Here is an 18659-nt window from a genome sequence, read left to right as displayed (position 1 = left end):
TAAGGCTCGCCAGCCATGGGGCGGTCGGTTAATGGACCATGAGAATAGCCGCGTCAAATAGGCTTGTTTTGAAAGTAGCGAACTCATGATGCCGCCGTGGAAATAGTGAATTCCAATTTTCACTATCACTGTTTTTTTTTTTTTTTTTTGAAATGAGCGGGTTCCGCGAGGAAGCCCCCTATTGGTATTTGAAGGAATAGTGGATTTGGAATCTTCACCATTCGTTGTTCTCTTTGAATTTGAAGGAAATAGCAAATTTTAAATTTTGATATCATGTTTTTTTTTGAGTGACGGTTTATGTGCCGCCGTTGGCATTTGAAAGAAATAGTGAATTTGGAATCTTCACTATTAAATGAAGTGACGGTTTATGTGCCGCCGTTTGATACGTGTAGGAAATAGCGAATTTGGAATCTTCACTATTAATTTGAGTGACGGTTTATGTGCCGTCGTTGATATTTGAAGGAAATAGTGAATTTGGAATCTCACTATGAAGTGACGGTATATGTGCCGTCGTTTGACATGTGTAGGAAATAGCGAATTTGGAATCTTCACTATTAATTTGAGTGACGGTTTATGTGCTGCCGTTGAAATTTGTAGGAAATAGCGAATTTGAATTTTCGCTATTAATTTTGAAAGTTTTTGAAGGAAAATAGTGAATTTTGATTTCACTATTATTTTTTGAAATTGACGATTTTAATTACCGTCGTTCGAATTTTGAGGAAATAGTGAATTTTGATTTCACTATTATTTTTGGAAATTTGAAGAAATAGTGAATTTTGGAATCTCACTATTTGTTTTTGTATTTGAAAAATGACGGTCCTTAATGTCGTCAACGAAAACTCGAAGTTTAATATGGAAAATTGGGCTAAAGCCCAAATTTCGGTGAAAAAGCAAGGGGAGGCCTGATTGAGGCGCGTGCCACCTTGCGAACCAAAGGGGCTTCCCTATTTTTGTGTAAAAGACGCGAGGTCTGGCTGCATCCCATTCCTCATTCATCTTCAACCTTCGAAAATCCCTCAAAAATCGCCATTGTTGGACCTTTGCTCACTTCCATTCGTGCTATCAACCGTAATGTCATCTCAAGGTATGTATTTCCTCTTGAATCCATTTGAATTTGTTGGTCTTTAGCTTTAATTGAATTAGGACAAAATTTTACCCTAGAAAATCGATTTGGGCGTTTTTGATTGAGCCCATTTCGAGTGAAATTGATGATTGCATTAGGTTAGAAACCTGTTTAGGAGTATAGGGGTGCTTTTAGTTTGCATTTTGGTCCCCATTCCCGCTTCCTATGCTCGAAAAACGTGAGTGATGTGAGAAACCGTCTCATCTCGCAATGCCAAGTTTATTTGCTTGGGTAGTGGGCCCCACTAGGTTGCATTGTAGTCGGGAAAGACCGTATTTGCCGTTGTGGACCTTTGTTGGGTATTGTGGGCAAAATTGGAATTTTTGCCTTTTGTGATGATCTTATGTCTGACAAAATAAGCGCCTGTTTGGGCTTGAATTGAGTCAGTTTGCCTTGAAATGGACCCTATTGGTAGTTTAGGTCACCTTGAGGTGTGATAAAATCACGTTTGCCTTTTTTGCGGTCGTTTTTGAATTTTTGACCGGTTTGTACTCAAATTGGCATATAAATTGCCTTTCTGAGCCGTAGAAAAATTCTTCACTGCATTGGGAATGTATTTTTTGTTGTTGGCGGACCTTGTGTGGGTCTTAAGATGCCATTTTAGTTTTTTGTTTTGACTCGTCTTTTGCTTGAAAAGAAGGGCGAGTCGTTTTTTGTGCGTTTTTTTGTGAATTATTTTTGTTTTGTTTGGTTGGGTTTGGGCGAGGTTGCTCTTGTTATGCTTTGCAGGTTGTTGTTTTTTTTTTTTTGGATTTGTCCATTTTATGCCGTCATGATGCCGAAATTTCGGCTGACATTTTTTGTTTATTCTTTTTATGGCAGGGTACCATTTGGGACCTACGGGGTCTGTTGTGGAGGCCTTGGAGGGGGAAGATGATCCTTGGGGAGGGGGGCGCTGTGACCGAGGAGGCTGTCGGGTTCGAGGCGGTGGTGGAGGATGCTTCCGTAGAGCAGGAAAGGCGGCTGATGTGGACGGCTTGTCCTTTTCATTGTGGCTAATAGACACGATGGCTGATGATTGGGGGTCAGCACCGAGGTGGTGCATCGCATCATGGTTCTTGGCCTCCTTATCATCCAAAGTCTGCCAGACACTGTCTTCATTTTTGTCGTGGAGCAGGAACGAGGTATTACCATATTGGTAATCACCTCTGCTTCCGTTGCTGCTCTTCTGTTTCTTGTGTTGCTCCCTTTCTTTTCTGTTTGAGAGGATAAAGAGTGCTTAGTTCGGTAGGTGGCGGATAGCCTCCAGTTCGTTGTCTTAGGCCAGTGTCTGTATGATAGATAGTTGTTTTAGGCCAATGTCTGTATGATAGATGTCTGTACTGGATCCTGTTTGTACGGTCGGTTGTCCGTATCAAATGTGTGTCGATGTATTTTGCGTGAGGCGGTTTGTATATACGTGTTTTTGTATTGTAGCTCATTTTGTGATTTTTGGGCTTTTTTTTGTGTTGTGTTTCGGAGGAGCGCTGTCGGCCGTCAATTCTCCTTTTGCTTTGCACCAGTTCCTACATCGTTAGTGTAGAAAACAGGCAACAGATAGCACATATGCATGAACGTAAACATGTAAAAGCATTTGAACAAAATTTAACCAAGATGACTCGAAGTTAAAAATTGATTTTTGGAATTTGAAATGAATTTTGAAAAATTTTGCAACAAGTCGTCACTTTTGGACTCCCAAAAGGAAATAATTTGAAAATTGGGCAATTAACTCGTGTCTTGAATTAAATTGCGTCGGAAATTATTGAAATTGATTTGTGACTCGAAAAATTTCAAACTCAAACCGTCACGGATGAATTTTAGAAGACAAATTTTACGAGTGTATTTGATTTTTGGGGTCAAGACTCGAGTTTGTGAGTGCTTGAAATTTGAGGAAAATCGACGTCGTGTTATCACGGATCGGGGCGACTAGCCCTTCCCCCCTTAAAAAAAGAAAGAAAAATCCGTATGTTTAAAGCTGCGTCATGAAAACCGTGTCGGATTTCGTAAAACGCGAAAGCAAGGAAATGTGAGTGTGAGGAAACACAAAATGTCCTGGATCATCCCGAAGAGGCGCGAGCGTCCTGGCGGGAGGTTTGAGGTGTTAGGAGAAAACACAAGTTGAAAGAGACAAGTCAACAGCGGGAATCCTGGGGAAGGTCCAAAGAGGCGCGAGCTGCCTGGCGATGGAAGCCAGCTCTCCCCTTTTTCTGAAAAATGCGCTGATCATTTTTGTATAAATAGTGATGTTCGTGCTTCATTGTTTCATCATCCGAAACACACAAAAAACATCTCTACGAAACTTCTTCGTCTTCTTCCACAAAAATATTTCATGGATGCTTTTGAGAATGCATCGCGACAATGGTGCCGGGATTTGTCGCCTCCCGAAAAGTATCAACTAATTTGCATGGGAGTTGGTCAATTGTTGGTTCTTCGTCAAGTCAAGGTGCAACCTTAATTTCTTGAAGCATGTTCTGGGTTTTGGGATTCGAAACACCATGTTTTCGTTTTCCCGAAAGGTGAAATTTGTCCTCTTGCCGAAGAAGTTGGAGCCATTGGTGGGTGGCCGGGTTGTGTTCCGGTGCTTCCTCCGACTCGGTTGTGCTACAAGGAGAAATTCCGTTCTATGTTGGGTTTGTCGACAAGTCAAGTCAACTTTCTTCTTGCTCCATATGGTGTGGATATGTTGGCTCTTATCAACATCTTTTCAAACCGATTAGATGTCAATGTTTCGGAGGTGGCTAGGAGAAGGGCTCTTGCCTTTTGCCTTTTCCATGTGTACCTCTTTGTTGATGTTTTGAAGAAGGAGGGGCCGACATGCTATGGTAGCATGACCCTTATCCACGTGGTTGAGCAAATGGAGCATGGTAGAGATCCATCGTGATTGGTGCTTGGAGAAATCATCCAAGCTTTGCACAAGGAAGGCTCTTGTGGAGAAGCTCCCTCCTTCGGATCCCCAAGGATCCTTCAAGTGTGGCTATTGGAGACGCTAAGGTATGTAGAGCCTCCGGTTGATTCTTCTTTTTATTTCTTCCGTCACCTTACCATGAGGAAGAAGTTGTACTCGGATAGTTTTGCTTCTATCGAGGCTTATTGGGCCGCAAGATTGGCGGAGGAGGGTGGTCCTCACATCCGTTGAGTGGTGCCATGGTGGCACTTGAGGTCCTTTACGGGGTTGCCCGCTTCGGGTGCTAGTCCTCGTTCTTTGATGGTGGTGGGTTTGAAGGTTGCTTCCTTCATCTATCCCGAAAGGCTCATGAGGCAAATGGGGCGTCAACAAAAGGTGCCCGCTCAAGATACTCTTGTCCAAGAGAATGTTTTCCGGAACTCCGGGCTTGTGGAGGTCTTCTAAAGATGGTGGGCCACTCGGCCGCTTTGGGAGGTAACAAACCCCGTTGCCACGACATAGGTGACTCCCGCTTATGTCAAGTGGTCACGTGCTCCGTCCTTGGAAGAGAGATTCAAATTCCTTAAGGACGAGGTTGTCGACTTGAAGTATCGAGAGGTTGGCAAGGCCAACCGTGCCTTCTTTGAGGAGTATGTTGATGGAGCTACCCTCGACGTGATAAGACCACCGAAGAGGATAAGCTCGGGTCCCAAGAACATGGTGGGCTGTGCATTGGCTCGTTTTGGGTCGAACATGGGGTCTTGTGCTAGACCGGAGGCCGTTGCCATTGTAGATCCGTTGAGGATCCGTTCCGAGGAGAAAATCCATGCTAGGTGGGCCAACAAGAAGAACAAGGGGAAGATGTACCCCGAGGGAAAAGGCAAGGGTAAAATGGAAGAATGAAGACCTCCATTACCCGTTTTATTATTATGTCGTATTATTGTTGTGAGTTTTTATTATGTTGTACTAGCTAGTTATTGTGTGTTTTGTACTAGTTTTATTATGTGAGGTGTTTCAGTTGACACCTTAGCTTTGACAAGTTGTAGACTCGTCGAGCTTTATTTGTTGTTGAAATTGTAATCCCTCCCATTATTAATTAAATAAGAGGATTGCTCGTGTCGAAAATTGTGAACGCTTATTTCTTCCATCCATTTTGTAAGGGCAATTCGACTTAAATCGTCGTAAACGTTTGCACTTGGGAAAGTGGGATTTTTGTAGGAAGGGAAAAAGGCTTATTTTTGTATTTTGTGGAGAAAAGGGAATGTTGTTCCCTTTCTTTTTTTGATGGGGATGTTTTTTTTTGTATGTGGGGGTTTTTGTCGTACGGGGATGGTTGTTTTTTTATTGTGGTGATGGTTGTATCCTTCTTGTGTAAGAAAGGGCTGCCTACGTATTCACCTGAATAGGTGAAATCAAACCATGATCGTAGTTCGAAATGCTTTGTAGATTTGATTGGGTTTTGTGGTTGTATCCCTCAGGTATAAGAGGGACTGCCTACGTATCCACCTGAAGAGGTGAAATCAAACCATGCTCGTAGTTCAGGGTTTTTTTTGTTTTAGTGCAAATGGATGTTGCCTTTGACAGATCAAAGGACATTCGAAACGGGCAAGGTGCCGCAACTTAGACTCGATAAAACATGCAATATCAAATCAGAACGCGTTGAGGAACTTGACTTGAAGAGGGTGCTAGTGGTAGAACTAGGCTTGGGTTGTTGGTTGCTATGGTTCAAGGGTAGTATCTCTTGAGTTGGTCTAGGTTGGTCGGGTTTGTAAAATCCTCCCCATCTAGGTCACTCAGTCTCACTGCGCCCCCCGAAAGTATTTTCTTGACCAGGTATGGCCCGGCCCCGTTAGGTTTGAATTTTCCCCTCGAATCGACGGGTAATGGTGCTCAGACCGACTTGAGGACCAAGTCGCCCTCCTTGATGTTCCTGGGTTTGACCTTCTTGTTGAATGCCCGTTGTATACGTCGTTGGTATAGCTGGACGTTATGCAAGGCGTTGAGTCGCCGTTCATCTAGAAGAGTTAGTTGCTCGTACCTTCGACGGGTCCATTCCGCCTCAGGGACTTGACTCTCCAGTAGGATGCGTAGAGAAGGGACCTCTAACTCTACCGATTGAACCATCTCCATACCGTATCCTAGGTAGAAGGGTGTGGCGCCCGTCGGTGTTCGAATGGAGGTTCGGTATCCCCAGAGTGCGAATAGGAGTTTGCTCAGCCAATCGCGGTAGTTGTCTTGCATTTTCTTGATAATGGTGGCAAGAGTTTTGTTAGCTACCTCCACCGCTCCGTTAGTTTGGGGACGGTAGGGGGATGACCGATGTCGTTTGATCTTATATTTGTCCAGCAAGGTCTGAGTTTCCGCCCGGAAGTGAGAGCCTTGATCGCTGATGATTTCATGGGGTACTCCATACCGGCATATGATGTTGTTTTGGATGAACTTGACCACTTGTTTGGCGGTCAAGACTGCATATGACTGTGCCTCTACCCATTTGGTGAATTAGTCGATGGCGATGAGGATGAAGCAATGCCCCTTGGTGCCTACCGGGTTGACTTTCCCGATGATGTCGATGCCCCAGGTTGAGAAAGGCCAGGGTGAGGTCATTGTGTATAAAAGGGATGGTGGTATATGTTGTATATTGGCGAAGATTTGGCAATTGTGGCAATGTTTGACGTAGTTACGGCAATCGGCTTCCATGGTGGTCCAGTAGTAACCTAGCCGTGTGATTTTTCGAGTAAGCATCATTGCGCTCATGTGAGGGCCACATTCTCCGTCGTGGACCTCTCCCATGACTTTTTTGGCTTTGTGATGGTCAACGCAAAGGAGGAGAATTCCTTGGGGTGTTCTTTTGTAGAGGTTATTTTGTTTTATCACGAATTGTGATGCAAGTAAACGGATGGCTCTTTGTCCTCTTTGATCAGAGTTGGGAGGGAATTCGTTTTTGGTTTTGTAGTTGAGGATGGCTTGGTACCAAGGTTCATCATGGCTTTCCTCGTCGTCGTTGATGGCACAAATGTGGGCTGGCTCGCTCCTTTTTTGACACATAGGGGCATTGATGTCATGTTGTCAAGTATGTTGACGAGTGCGGCAAGTTTTGCCAGGGCATCAGCAAATTGATTTTCCTCTCGTGGCAAATGGAAGTAGTCGATTTGGTCGAAGAACTCGGCCTCTTGATTGATCTTTGCTCGGTAGGGAGCTAAACTGTCAGATTGGATTTTCCATGATCCGGACACCTGATTGATGATGAGTGAGGAATCGCCGTGGACCCTCAGTCTTTTGATGCCAAGTGTGATGGCAGCTTGTAGGCCGATGAGGCATGCTTCATATTCAGCGGCATTGTTGGTGACGACGAAGTCTAGCTTAACCGAGATCGGAACATGCTATCCCTCCGGTGATATTAGATGGATTCCTACCCCGAAGCCTCTCAGATTAGATGCACCGTCGAAGTATAGGTCCCATGCGTCGGAATCGGCACAAAGGATGTCTTCGTTAGGAAGTGACCATGTATCAGTCGTTGGATCCTCGTTGACGGGATTTTCTACTAGAAAATCGGCAACTGCACTTCCCTTGATAACCTTGAGGGGTACAAACTTGAGATCAAACTCGGACAGCATGAGCGTCCACCTAGACAGCCTTCCGTTTAGTACGGGTTTTTCGAAGATGAATTTGACCGGGTCCATCTTGGAGTAGATGTGGACCATGTAGCTGAGCATATAATGCCGCAGCTTCTTTGTTGACCATACTAGGGCAAGGCATATCTTTTCTAGTTGGGTGTACCTTGTCTCGTACTCAATGAACTTTTTGCTGATGTAGTAGATGGCTCGTTCTTCGACGTCGACTGTTTGTGCTAGCATAGCCCCCATGGGTGTGTTGGTGACAGTCAGGTAAAGGGATAAAGGAATCCCCGGTTGAGGTGGCATGAGGACAGGAGGTTTGGATAGGATTTCCTTTATCCTGTCGAAGGCCTTTTGGCAGTCATCGTCCCAATCGGTGTGATCGGAGGCGCGAAGCTTCTTGAATATCGGTTCACAAATCATGGTGAGCTTGGCAATGAAGCGGCTGATGTATTGGACCTGATCGAGAAATCCCCGAATCTCCTTCTCGTTCTTAGGCCGAGGCATTTGTTGAAGGGCTTTGATTTTGGTTAGATCAATCTCAATACCTCTTTTGCTGACAACATGTCCCAAGAGTTTTCCAGAGGTGACCCCGAATGCACACTTCTGAGGATTTAGTCTCATGTTGTATTTCCGCAGACGAGTGAAGAATTTTCGAAGGGCGTTGATGTGGCCGTCCCGTTCTCTTGATTTGACGATCATGTCATCGGCATATACCTCTACGTCCTTATGCATCATATCATGTAGGAGAGTGGTACCGGTTCTTTGATAGGTTGCTCCGGCGTTGATGAGACCGAAGGGCATGACTGTGTAGCAATATGTACCCCACTGTGTAGTGAAAGAAGTCTTGTGCATGTCTTCCTCAGCCATTTTAATCTGGTTGTACCCAGCATACCCGTCCATAAATGATATGAGAGCATGTTCAGCAGTGTTGTCTACCAGAATGTCAACATGTGGCAAAGGGAAGTCGTCCTTTGGACTCGCCTTGTTCAGATCCCTGAAGTCGACGCAGACCCGAATTCTTCCGTCTTTCTTTGGTACGGGCACAATGTTGGCCACCCAGTCGGAGTATTCAGACACTTTGATGAATCCAGCCTTGAATTGTTTGTCCACTTCTTCCTTGATTTTTAGGGCCCATTCAGGACGCATCTGGCGTAGCTTTTGTTTCACGGGTTTGGCTCCGGGCTTAATGGGTATCCGGTGCTCTGCAATTTCCCTGTCGTCAATCCTGGGCATGTCTCTATAGGACCAGCCGAATACGTTCTTGTATTCGTGGAGGAGGTCAACGAACTGTTGTCTTTCCGAGGGGTCCAGGGTTGTCCCTATCCTAAGTTCTTGAGGTGTGTTGTCGGTTCCTACGTTAATAGGTTCGGTCTCCTCAATGATGGGGGTTCTGGTTTTCCGTTTGTCAAGTTCTTTGGCTAGGTAAGGTGGATAGTCACTCAAGTCAAATTTCTCATAGTCATTCAGAATTGCATTGCAGTTATATTGAGACGAGTCATAAGCAAACTTAGTGTTCATTAAGTTGACACGAGCGAAAAGCTAGGAGAGGATAGATATCTCGTGGTCAGTCAGAGGCGACACAATAGAGGAGGTGGCCCCTGGAACAGGATTCAGGTTGTCACCTTTCGCGGGAGTGGGGATGACCCTTGTAGACTCAGCCTCTGAATCAGCCACGACCTTGTGATAAAATAGTGGGAAGGGGACCTTGACTGGGACATCAGGAGTGTTAGGAGCTATGACAGACTCTGACTCCGACTCAAACTCAGATTCTTCTTCACTTCCCTCCTTGAATATAGGGCCTTCTCCAGTTGTGATCTTGAGAATACGGCCTTGGCGATCGGTCCACTTGACGGTCTTCCTCCAGCCCTGTGTAGCTTTCTCCGGGTCAGTGTCGGAGATCAAGGCAGTTAGGTCAAACTGATTGTCCTTCAGGGCGATGTTGATGATGTCCTCATAGTCGAGGTGCTTGATGTTATCTTCTCCAAAGAGGAGAGTGACAGCTTGCCCGTCGAGGCATGACGACGGCTTAGACTCGGTTGAAGCAGCTTTGGTGTTGTCCAGGATGAAGTAGCAGTCCTGGAAGACTTCCACACCCGGGTACCTGGCCTTGGCTACAGAGTCGTAGATCGGCTCTGGAAAGCCATGGTAGAGCTCTGATTCTCCCTCGGGGACAAAGTATCAGTTGAGGCTCAGATGATAGGGGCGGAGGATAACCCCGTGCATCTTGCGTTTTCGAACTAGGAGGTTCATCTCCTGGATATCTTCATCGGTAGGCTCATATCTCAGTCCGAAGGGAATGTTGGGGAACTTAGCCTGTTTCAAGGGAGGTAAGGTGCTCTTCAATGGGTTGAGGGGTAAACCCGGGAAGTAACCCTGGCGCATCACGATACGGTTAACTGTGAGGTTGGCAAACGGGTCACAATCAAAGGGTGTTGATTCATCAGTTATGGCATTCACGGCTTAGAATCCCCACATTTCATTGTCATCCTCCTCGATGACTTGGAAGGCTATTCCCTTTCTCATGACGGCTTTGATCAGGGAAGCAGGAATTGTGATTGTTTTCCCGTTAAAGGGGACCCTGATTTTCTGGTGGAGAGTTGAGGTAACTGCTTTGACGGCGTGAATCCAGGGACGTCCCAGGAGCATATTGAAAGAGGCGTCGATGTCGACCACCTGAAAACTGGTTTGCCTTTCCAGTGGTCCGGTTGCGACAGTCAGAGTGATAAGCCCCGCGACTTTGCGACGAGTGCCGTTGTAGGCGCGTACTCCTTGATTGCTTGGGACCAAATCAGCTTCCTTAATACCCAGCTTGTGAGCAGTCTTGCGGGGAATGACATTCACCGCGGATCCATCATCCACAAGGACCATGGGCACATTCTTCTTGGGACATTGTACTGTAATGTACAGGGCAAGGTTATGGTTGGCTCCGAAGGGAGGGATATCTTCATCAGAGAAGACGACTGGGTTGTTCAAATCAGGGGCGTCCCTCGTCATGTGCGCCACTATTTCTTCAGGGGAAGAGGTTGAGGGCACAGTAAGTTTTCCCAATGCATGTAGCAAAGCCTGTCGATGCTCAAAAGATGTCGCAATCAGTTGCCAGAACGAGATCTCGGCTTTTGCCTTCTGAAGCTGTTTGAGGATTGAATTCTCAGGAGTTCTTGGTTGAGTGTCCACGTCCGGGACGACTTGGTCGTTCGTTGTTGGGACGACCGTTGGATTGTTCGGGTTCTGATAGGGGCGTCCGGACCGGGTAAGGTGACCGATCTCTTTCGCCCGTTTCTCTTTCTCTGGGACAAGGTAGACATCTTCAACATCATCTCTCCAGATGCCATTGATTTCAGGATCTCGAAGGCACCTTGGAGGGGTATTCCTTGGTGGGCAGTTTTTGTGAGGGATATTTTTGTGAGGGTAATTTTTGTGTGGGTAGTTTTTATGGGTTTGATTATTGTGAGGGTGATTATTGTGAGGTGCATGCCAGAATGGTCGCGGGAGCAATCCGTCCTGGTGAGGGTAGTTTTGGGCGCTCGGGGGACTCTCCCTCGGGCGTGGTGGCGGAGGATTGAAGATAAGTCGACGGTAGGCATTGTCAAGTCGGGTGATCCTTTCGGAGAGACTGGCTATGGCTTCCTCAACCTGTTGGAACATACTGAGCATAGTGGCGGCACTGAACACAAACACCCCATCTGATGGATCCTTTTCCAAGGCGTTCACCTCGTCATCAACTGGCAGGATGAGGTGAGAGCAGTCCAGAGTTGGCTCATCGTTGGAGATAGTGTGGATTCCTAGAGGATTTGTTTTGTTATTTGTCTTAGTCGGCGGGGGTAAAGGTAAATACTCTTTCTCAATCATGTCTTGGATGATGTGTTTGAGTTTGAAGCAGGTTTCTGTATCATGCCCTTTCCCTTGATGGTACTGACAATAGGCATTGGGGTTCCAGAAGCGGTATTTCTTAGCATCGGTCGGATCTGGGGTGGGTCCGATTGGTTGTAGTTTTCCCTGGTCCATGAGCCTTTTCAGGGCACTTGCATAAGTTGACCCTATATTAGTGAACACTCTCTGGGGGCGCTCAGCTCTCTTAGCAGATGGTTCGACGAGATTGACCTCATCGATTTTGTTTGTTTGGCCGTAGGGACGGGATACGGTCGAGGTGGATCCTTGGTAGCCTCTGCCAGTGGTCTTGGCTAGGACACCCTTTCGGAGGTCGTCTTCAATGCGTGTCCCAGAGTTTGCAGATCCTGGAAGGTCTTAATATTTTGGTACCTTAGTAAGTTGGCGTACACTGGGGGAGATTGTTGACGAACTTTTCCGCCAAAGTTGATTCACTCGGCTAACTGACCAACTGAGTACTCACCCTCCTCCAACGGGTTAAGAACTCGGTGAACCCCTCCTTGTCGTTCTGGGTTAGAACCTCGAGAGTACGGGTATTGGCTTGGATTTCAACATTGTCAGCATATTGTTTGGCTAATTCAACTGCGACCTCATCCCAAGTTGTAAGGTTTTTCGGGTCGAGGGAGTACTACCACTGGCGAGGGATCGGTTCCAAGGAGGACGGAAAGATCCGGGTGAAAAGTTCCTGTTTGACCCCTTTTATGGCCATGTAGTCTTTGAAGGCACGAATATGATTGAGAGGGTCCTCCACTCCTTTGAACTTAGGTACATCAGTTAGGGTAAAGTTGTCAGGTAATTGATCCCCAACAGGTTCGAACCTTCGGTTGTTCTCAAGATGGATATTGTTACCCCGGGTTAGGAGCTGTTCTTCCAAGAGCTTTAGTCTCTTCTCAGTTTCAGTCAGAGGTGGAGCATTATGTTCTCCAGTTTCCTTATTTTCCAGGGCATCGATACGGGTCTCGACGCGATCCAGGGTGACCTTAAGAGAGATGAGCAGGCTGGCTAGCTGGTCAGTCGTGACATCTCTGTTGTTATCATTGTTGTTGTTGACAGACGAAGTTGAAGACAGGGCCATGGCTCTGAGGCAGAAAAATGGCTCACATTACAACTCAATCCGACACGGTTCAAAGACTGAACGCAGACAACACAAAGGACGAGACAAAGATCAGACTCAACAAGACGAGGGTGACCGTGTGTGGTTCCTCAGTGCTTACTCGATTTATGACGTGACGGTGTTGACCGAAATTTTAACATGAGTCCAATGTAACGGCGTGATGCCATTGGACGGGTCTCGTGGTGAGACGACTCATAAGTAAAGACCCATAAGTACGTTTGCTTCGACTCGATAGACACGAGGCGGAATTGGAATGATGGACTGAAATTTTCGAAAATAGAAATTTTCAAAAGATTTATTTGTCACTTTATGGACGGCTTCCGAAGATAGAGATCTCCGCAAGTCGATCAGTTGAAAGGGTTGTCTTAAGTTTATTTGCAAAAGACGTTTTGAGTTTGAGTCGGCTCAGAAAACAGTGTATCGTCTCCCAAGACGGTTTTTGAAATTCAAAATTGTATGTTTTGAAAATCGGGTTTGAAATGTTTGAATAGGTCTCGGAGACGGTGCATGGTCGATCCTCGGGATCTCGAAAGTGTCTCGATAAAAGGGTGTGTGCTTTTCTCGGGTTTTGAAAGAGCCATTGTCGGCGCGAGACGGGTTAAAATCCATGTCTAGACGCGGCGATTATAACGGCGTGAAAAGGTGGTTTGAAATGGTTGTAGAAAACCGGGTTTGAAAATCGTCATTATGACGGCCTAGAAAGGCGTGTTGAAATGGTTATAAAAACCGGGTTTGAAAATCGTCATTACGACGGCCTAGAAAGGCGTGTTGAAATGGTTATAAAAAACCGGGTTTGAAAATCGTCATTACGACGGCCTAGAAAGGCGTGCAACGGTCGTCGAAAGACCGAGGTTTGAAACGGCCATTATAACGGCGCAAAAGGGTTTTTTTTGAAAGTTTTGAAAATGACACGGAAGGACTTATGATCAAGTAGCACATAAGCACTCACAGTTTCATTATATTATGCATTATGCTGACACAGGTTTTGGCTTAGAAGGGTGGGTTACACACCAAGCAATCAAACCCCGATTTGCGAGAGGGATACCAATCCAAACACAATGTGTAAGGAGGGTGCCCTAGCCTCGTGCTCGAAGGTGATGAAAGCTCTTTGACGAAACATAAATGTGTAGCGTCAACGGTATGCTTGACTCAATCAGGATTCGAAACGCGGGGATGAGAAAACTCACGCCGACGAGACGAGCCAATTGGTCGAAAAGGGCTAGGTTGTGGGCCCGGACAAGGAACCCGACCGTGACCGTAATATTAATTAATGCATTCCAACCAAGACCTCGTTCGAGTATCACCATCTAGGGATCACAAAGACGTAAGTGTCCTAGTTATACCCAGCGCAGTCGCCAATCTGTGGACATGGGCCACGTCTCGGTCTGCAGATTTAGGCCGGCTACCGGTCCGTAGTCACGAACCACCTGCATGCCAAGACAATCTTTGGACATGCAGCGGTCTTTTGAAAGCCACGCTCGGCGGCGTAAAAATGCTTTCGACCGGATCGCTTTAGATCGGTCGGTTTCGTCTCGGTAAGGGTCTCGAAACGACTAGAGATGTTCGGAGTCGCCACCAATAATTTGTGGGATGCTTGAAACCCGTTCCAAATCCACTTTATACCTCGGTCAAATTGAAGCACAAAGCACGGTTTGACATAGGTACTAAAGATAAGGAAATCGTCCCTCTTTAGCATCCTATCTCTAGAATGACTCTCGTACGCCCTGGATAAGGTCGTCCACTATCCAAAGTTTCTGAGTAAGAGGTGAAGGTACGTATTGGGAAGCCCTTTAATCAGACACCCAATCCCGCCCGCGGTAGCGGCCTCTACTGATCGATCTTGGTCGGTTGAATGCAAAGGTTGATAAAACGGTTTAAATGCATGAATGCACATCCAATAATTTAAACCTAACATGTGAGAGCTTTCTAAGTCGTGTTGATTTAATCCAAGTATCAAGTATAAGATTTCGAGTTGGATTAATGATTGATTTGCATGCAAGACGAAAATTAAACATCCATTTACCAAATTAGGTTTAGGGTGCATAACATGATCCATTTATCTTGGTAAAGCGTTTTGCAAGTATGATTTTGAATAAGCAAATAGTCATCTGAGCCGTCCTATATCCGAGCTAACCGGAGTCGGGATCATCTTAGATGAGTGCTGGGAAGAGAACAGGTCCTGTACCAGACGGCTACATGAGGCACGAGCCAGCCGGCGGTACAAGGGGCCTCCCCTGGTTTTGAAAATGAGAAAGAAAAGGCTTGCTTGAGGCGCGGGTCAACCTAAGGTTATATGCCGTATTCTGACCTTTTGAAAACGTTATAAAACGTGTTGAGAAATGGGTATTTGAACCCGATTTGGTTTGAAGGGGTCGCTTGGACCGCATTTGTTGATTTGAAGAATGAGACTCGAATAATCATCATTATTTTGATGATATTCTGTGTCGGATTCGACTTTGACAAACTTGAGATGAATAGTTTTGAAAATGATTATGAACTAATTGTTTTAAGTTCATTTGAATGTAATTAGTCGTTACTCATCATCGTACCCGGGTTAAAATCCGGCATGGTATGTAGAACCAAGGATGACTTTGTGTTGGTGACTAATATGCTTGTTTTGAAAATGTAAAGAAATGATGAAAGGCTTTAAAATACCTCCCAAAAAGGTAATAAAAGGCTTTAAAATACCTTTTAGATGTTGTTAACCAAATATTATCACCGAAACACGGATTTAACCGTCATGGTATGAGGAACCAAGGGTGAAAAATGTTTTATGGTTAAACAAATGAAATAAAATGAAAAGGTTCGAAAATATTTGAAATGGTAAAAACCGATTACAAATGTGAAAATGAATTAAAGGGGAAAGACGAGAACAAACACGGTTGAGTTCTGACCTGGACACCCCATTTAGGCGCGGGCAAACCGGCGAGCCAAGGGGCTTCTGTCTCAGGCCAAAAGTCTGTTTTGGCTCGTTTATTCCATGTTTTGGTTCATGTTATGCATGTTTTAGCATGTTATAGTCATTAAACAAGTAAAAACATGATAAAAGAAGGATTTTTACACCCTCAAACTTACATGTTTGGTTATGGCGAGAAACCGACGTAAGTGTAACAACTCGTTTGGTCGAAAAAGACTCGGTTTAAAACCGTTTTGGTAAGTAAAAAGAGTGTTTTAATATTAGTGACGGTGTAGTGGTCGAAGTGGTCGGTCAAGTGATTTAATGCACGATGACGGTACCAAACAATGTGTAAGGCTTGTATTTACGATCGGTAGGTCGTAAATACGCGTCGGATTGTGACTTAAGAAGTCGAGTCGAGAATTTTAAGGGAGAAAAGAAGGGGCGGACACTCGCATAACTCTCAAATGGGGGCATTTGAGGGGTATTTATAGGAAAATGAGTGGTTGTGTGAGTTTTGAGCGACGTGGCCACCTGGGCTGCTCAAAGAGGCGCGAGCCACGTCGCGGGTCTTCGAGTTGTCTTGTCGCTTTCACATAAGAGCAATCATGATTTGTTCTATCCTAGGATTTGTAGTCAGATGTTTCGTACTTGACCAAACATAAATCCGCGAAATCTTAGCATAGAAGGTTTTGAAAGTTTTGTTTTTGGTGGTTGACTCGGTTTGACTCGTTGTTGGAGTCGGGATTTGAATTTTTGAGTCGGTTTTTGGTCCGGTGTCGGTTTTGACTCTAGTTAGTGTCATTGCGACCCCGTCGTCGTGCATTAAACAATCCAGGTATTTTTGAAATGTTTTGAAATATTTTATTTTCGAAATCGTTTTAAGTTTACCGACGTAAAGTTGTACACAAACTGTCGATCAAACGCCGCGATTCCAAAGCATGTTATAGTCCGATAATCATCGGGTGTTTGTTGGAGTCTCAGCAGATACTGGGTATCTACAGCTGGCGACCATCTCGTCCGACGTTGGCCCGTCTCGGGGCCCCCTCCTCCTCAAGAACCTCCTCCTCAAGGACCTCGTCCTCAGCAGCCGTCACCGCGGCGGTAAAAGCCTGCTCTAACTCCTCCTCAAGCAAACGAGAAGGGTCAATAGCAGTATCCACGTCCATGGGAGCTCTCCCTGACGTAGAAGCCTCATCACCTGCAAAATTGAAGTGAATTTAGGCCGCGTCAAGTGACGACAAGCCTTAATTAGGGGATTTTCGAGTTTTCAAAGCTCCGAAATCGCTCTTTTCTCGCCATCTTTGGCCATTTTCCCACAAACCCGACCGCTCATGTGGTAGTTTGGGTCAAGTCAAGCCTAAGTTGAAGCCTAATCATGGGTTCGAGATGGAATTTCGACAGCATTTCGTTATAACGGCGATTATGCCCTAGAAAAGTGTCCTGAAAAAGCCATCACAAATCAAAATTACGAGATGATAGGAAGTTTACCCATCATACAAGGATTCCAAATATCAAGTTTCGTCACAAATGGGTAATCATAAGGCTATTTTCGCAGCGATTTACGGTTTAGCCGTGAGACCGTCTCAATTTCACTTAAATGCTCAAAACTCAACGAAAATTCGAACAAATACATGGTTATGATCCTTATACTACCAATTAGCCATTTACAAGGTCAATTTTGCAAGGCAAGATCATCTGAGGGAAAAGCCCCAAATTTTCGACATAATTATGGTTGAAAACCCTAATTTGTCGATCCAATTTGATCAATTATAGAAGATTAATGCAAAAATAATACACATACCTTGATTAGTCATGGCAAATGCAAGCTTTTGATCAAATTTTGACGACAAATAGTTGAAATTTGAGAGAGAAATTAGGATTTTGTGTTTCGAAATAATGAAACAAAACCCCTGTTTCATCGGGTTTTTACTCAGGAATGCCACGCCCAGGAAAAGACGCAGCAAGTGCTGCGCCTCTTCCAAGGGACGCAGCTCTTGCTGCACCTCTTCCTCAGTTTCTCTCCATATAAATTTTCGAAGATTCGTTATAAATTCGTTATTTTGTGGGCCCATATTTGGTGCGCCTCTTCCTTGATGTCATATCACATATTTGGTCCGTTTGACATTTATTCTTCGGCCGGACCCGTATTTCCAAGCCAACTGCAAACTGTCGCCATATTTTTACCAAGACCTTGCTTGTCACAATGAGCGAATATTCTTTGACAGGTGTTTCAACACGCCTTTATTATGTTCCCCCAGCGAGAGTTCACGACAGACAATCGTCCCTTTCGAGACATGGAGATCAGTTCCCGATTATGTTCCCCCAGCGAGAGTTCACGGACAGGCAATCGTCCCTCTCGAGACATGGAGATCAACATCGACCCCAAGCTCTTCCGAAGTTTGTTTGAAGCCGACCCAAGCAGATGTCTCCCAGCAGTTCCTGACTACGTCCTGCTGCCTCCTCCCAATATCGCTTTTTGTTTCCCCTGGAGTTTCAAGAAATTTCAGGTATGGTCTCTTCTTATGGCTGGCGAGCCTCCTTACGTAGTCTAATGGAATTTAAACGACCCTCCCCGATAGTCGACAGACTCTAAAATGTTCCCGACGACAGTTCCTTGGCTCAGACCCCTTGAGCCGCCTCGCGTCGCCATAATCGTCAGGTTGTAATCTTCGATTGGACTGTTGGTTATACTTTGACTTTCGCCTTGTCCAAGCCTCGGTCAAAGTGGGGGCTCTGTAGATACCTCGTTTCTGCACCTCCCGCAAACCACCCGGTGATGATTGGGCCGCATGTTTGGTATACGGAACGATTTGTGACAGTTCATAATTTTATCATCAAGTGATCGCTCAAGCACTTGTGTCTACCTCTTAATTGTCATCTACGTGCCGATACGGTCGTTTTGGCAGTAATTAGAGTACATTTGGAGTTCGGGTCAAAAAACCGTCTTCATTTTCTAATAACAGAGTCAGAATGTTCTGGAATGTTCGGGATATTTCAATTCCATATTTTCCAATCTTTTGATCTTTGGTAAAATATCTCCCGTAATATTCACACAAAATATTAAGGAAACGAGATTAATCCGCTATTCCATAATAGAAACGCGGAAATCTTTCTTCCGCAGGAGGAAACCACTGAGGAAAGGACGCAGCAAGTGC

The sequence above is a fragment of the Silene latifolia genome, chromosome 3 (genome assembly GCF_048544455.1).
Source record: "Silene latifolia isolate original U9 population chromosome 3, ASM4854445v1, whole genome shotgun sequence".
NCBI lineage: Eukaryota > Viridiplantae > Streptophyta > Magnoliopsida > Caryophyllales > Caryophyllaceae > Silene > Silene latifolia.
The sequence above is the reverse complement of the archived record's forward strand: the minus strand, read 5'-3'. Positions refer to the sequence as shown.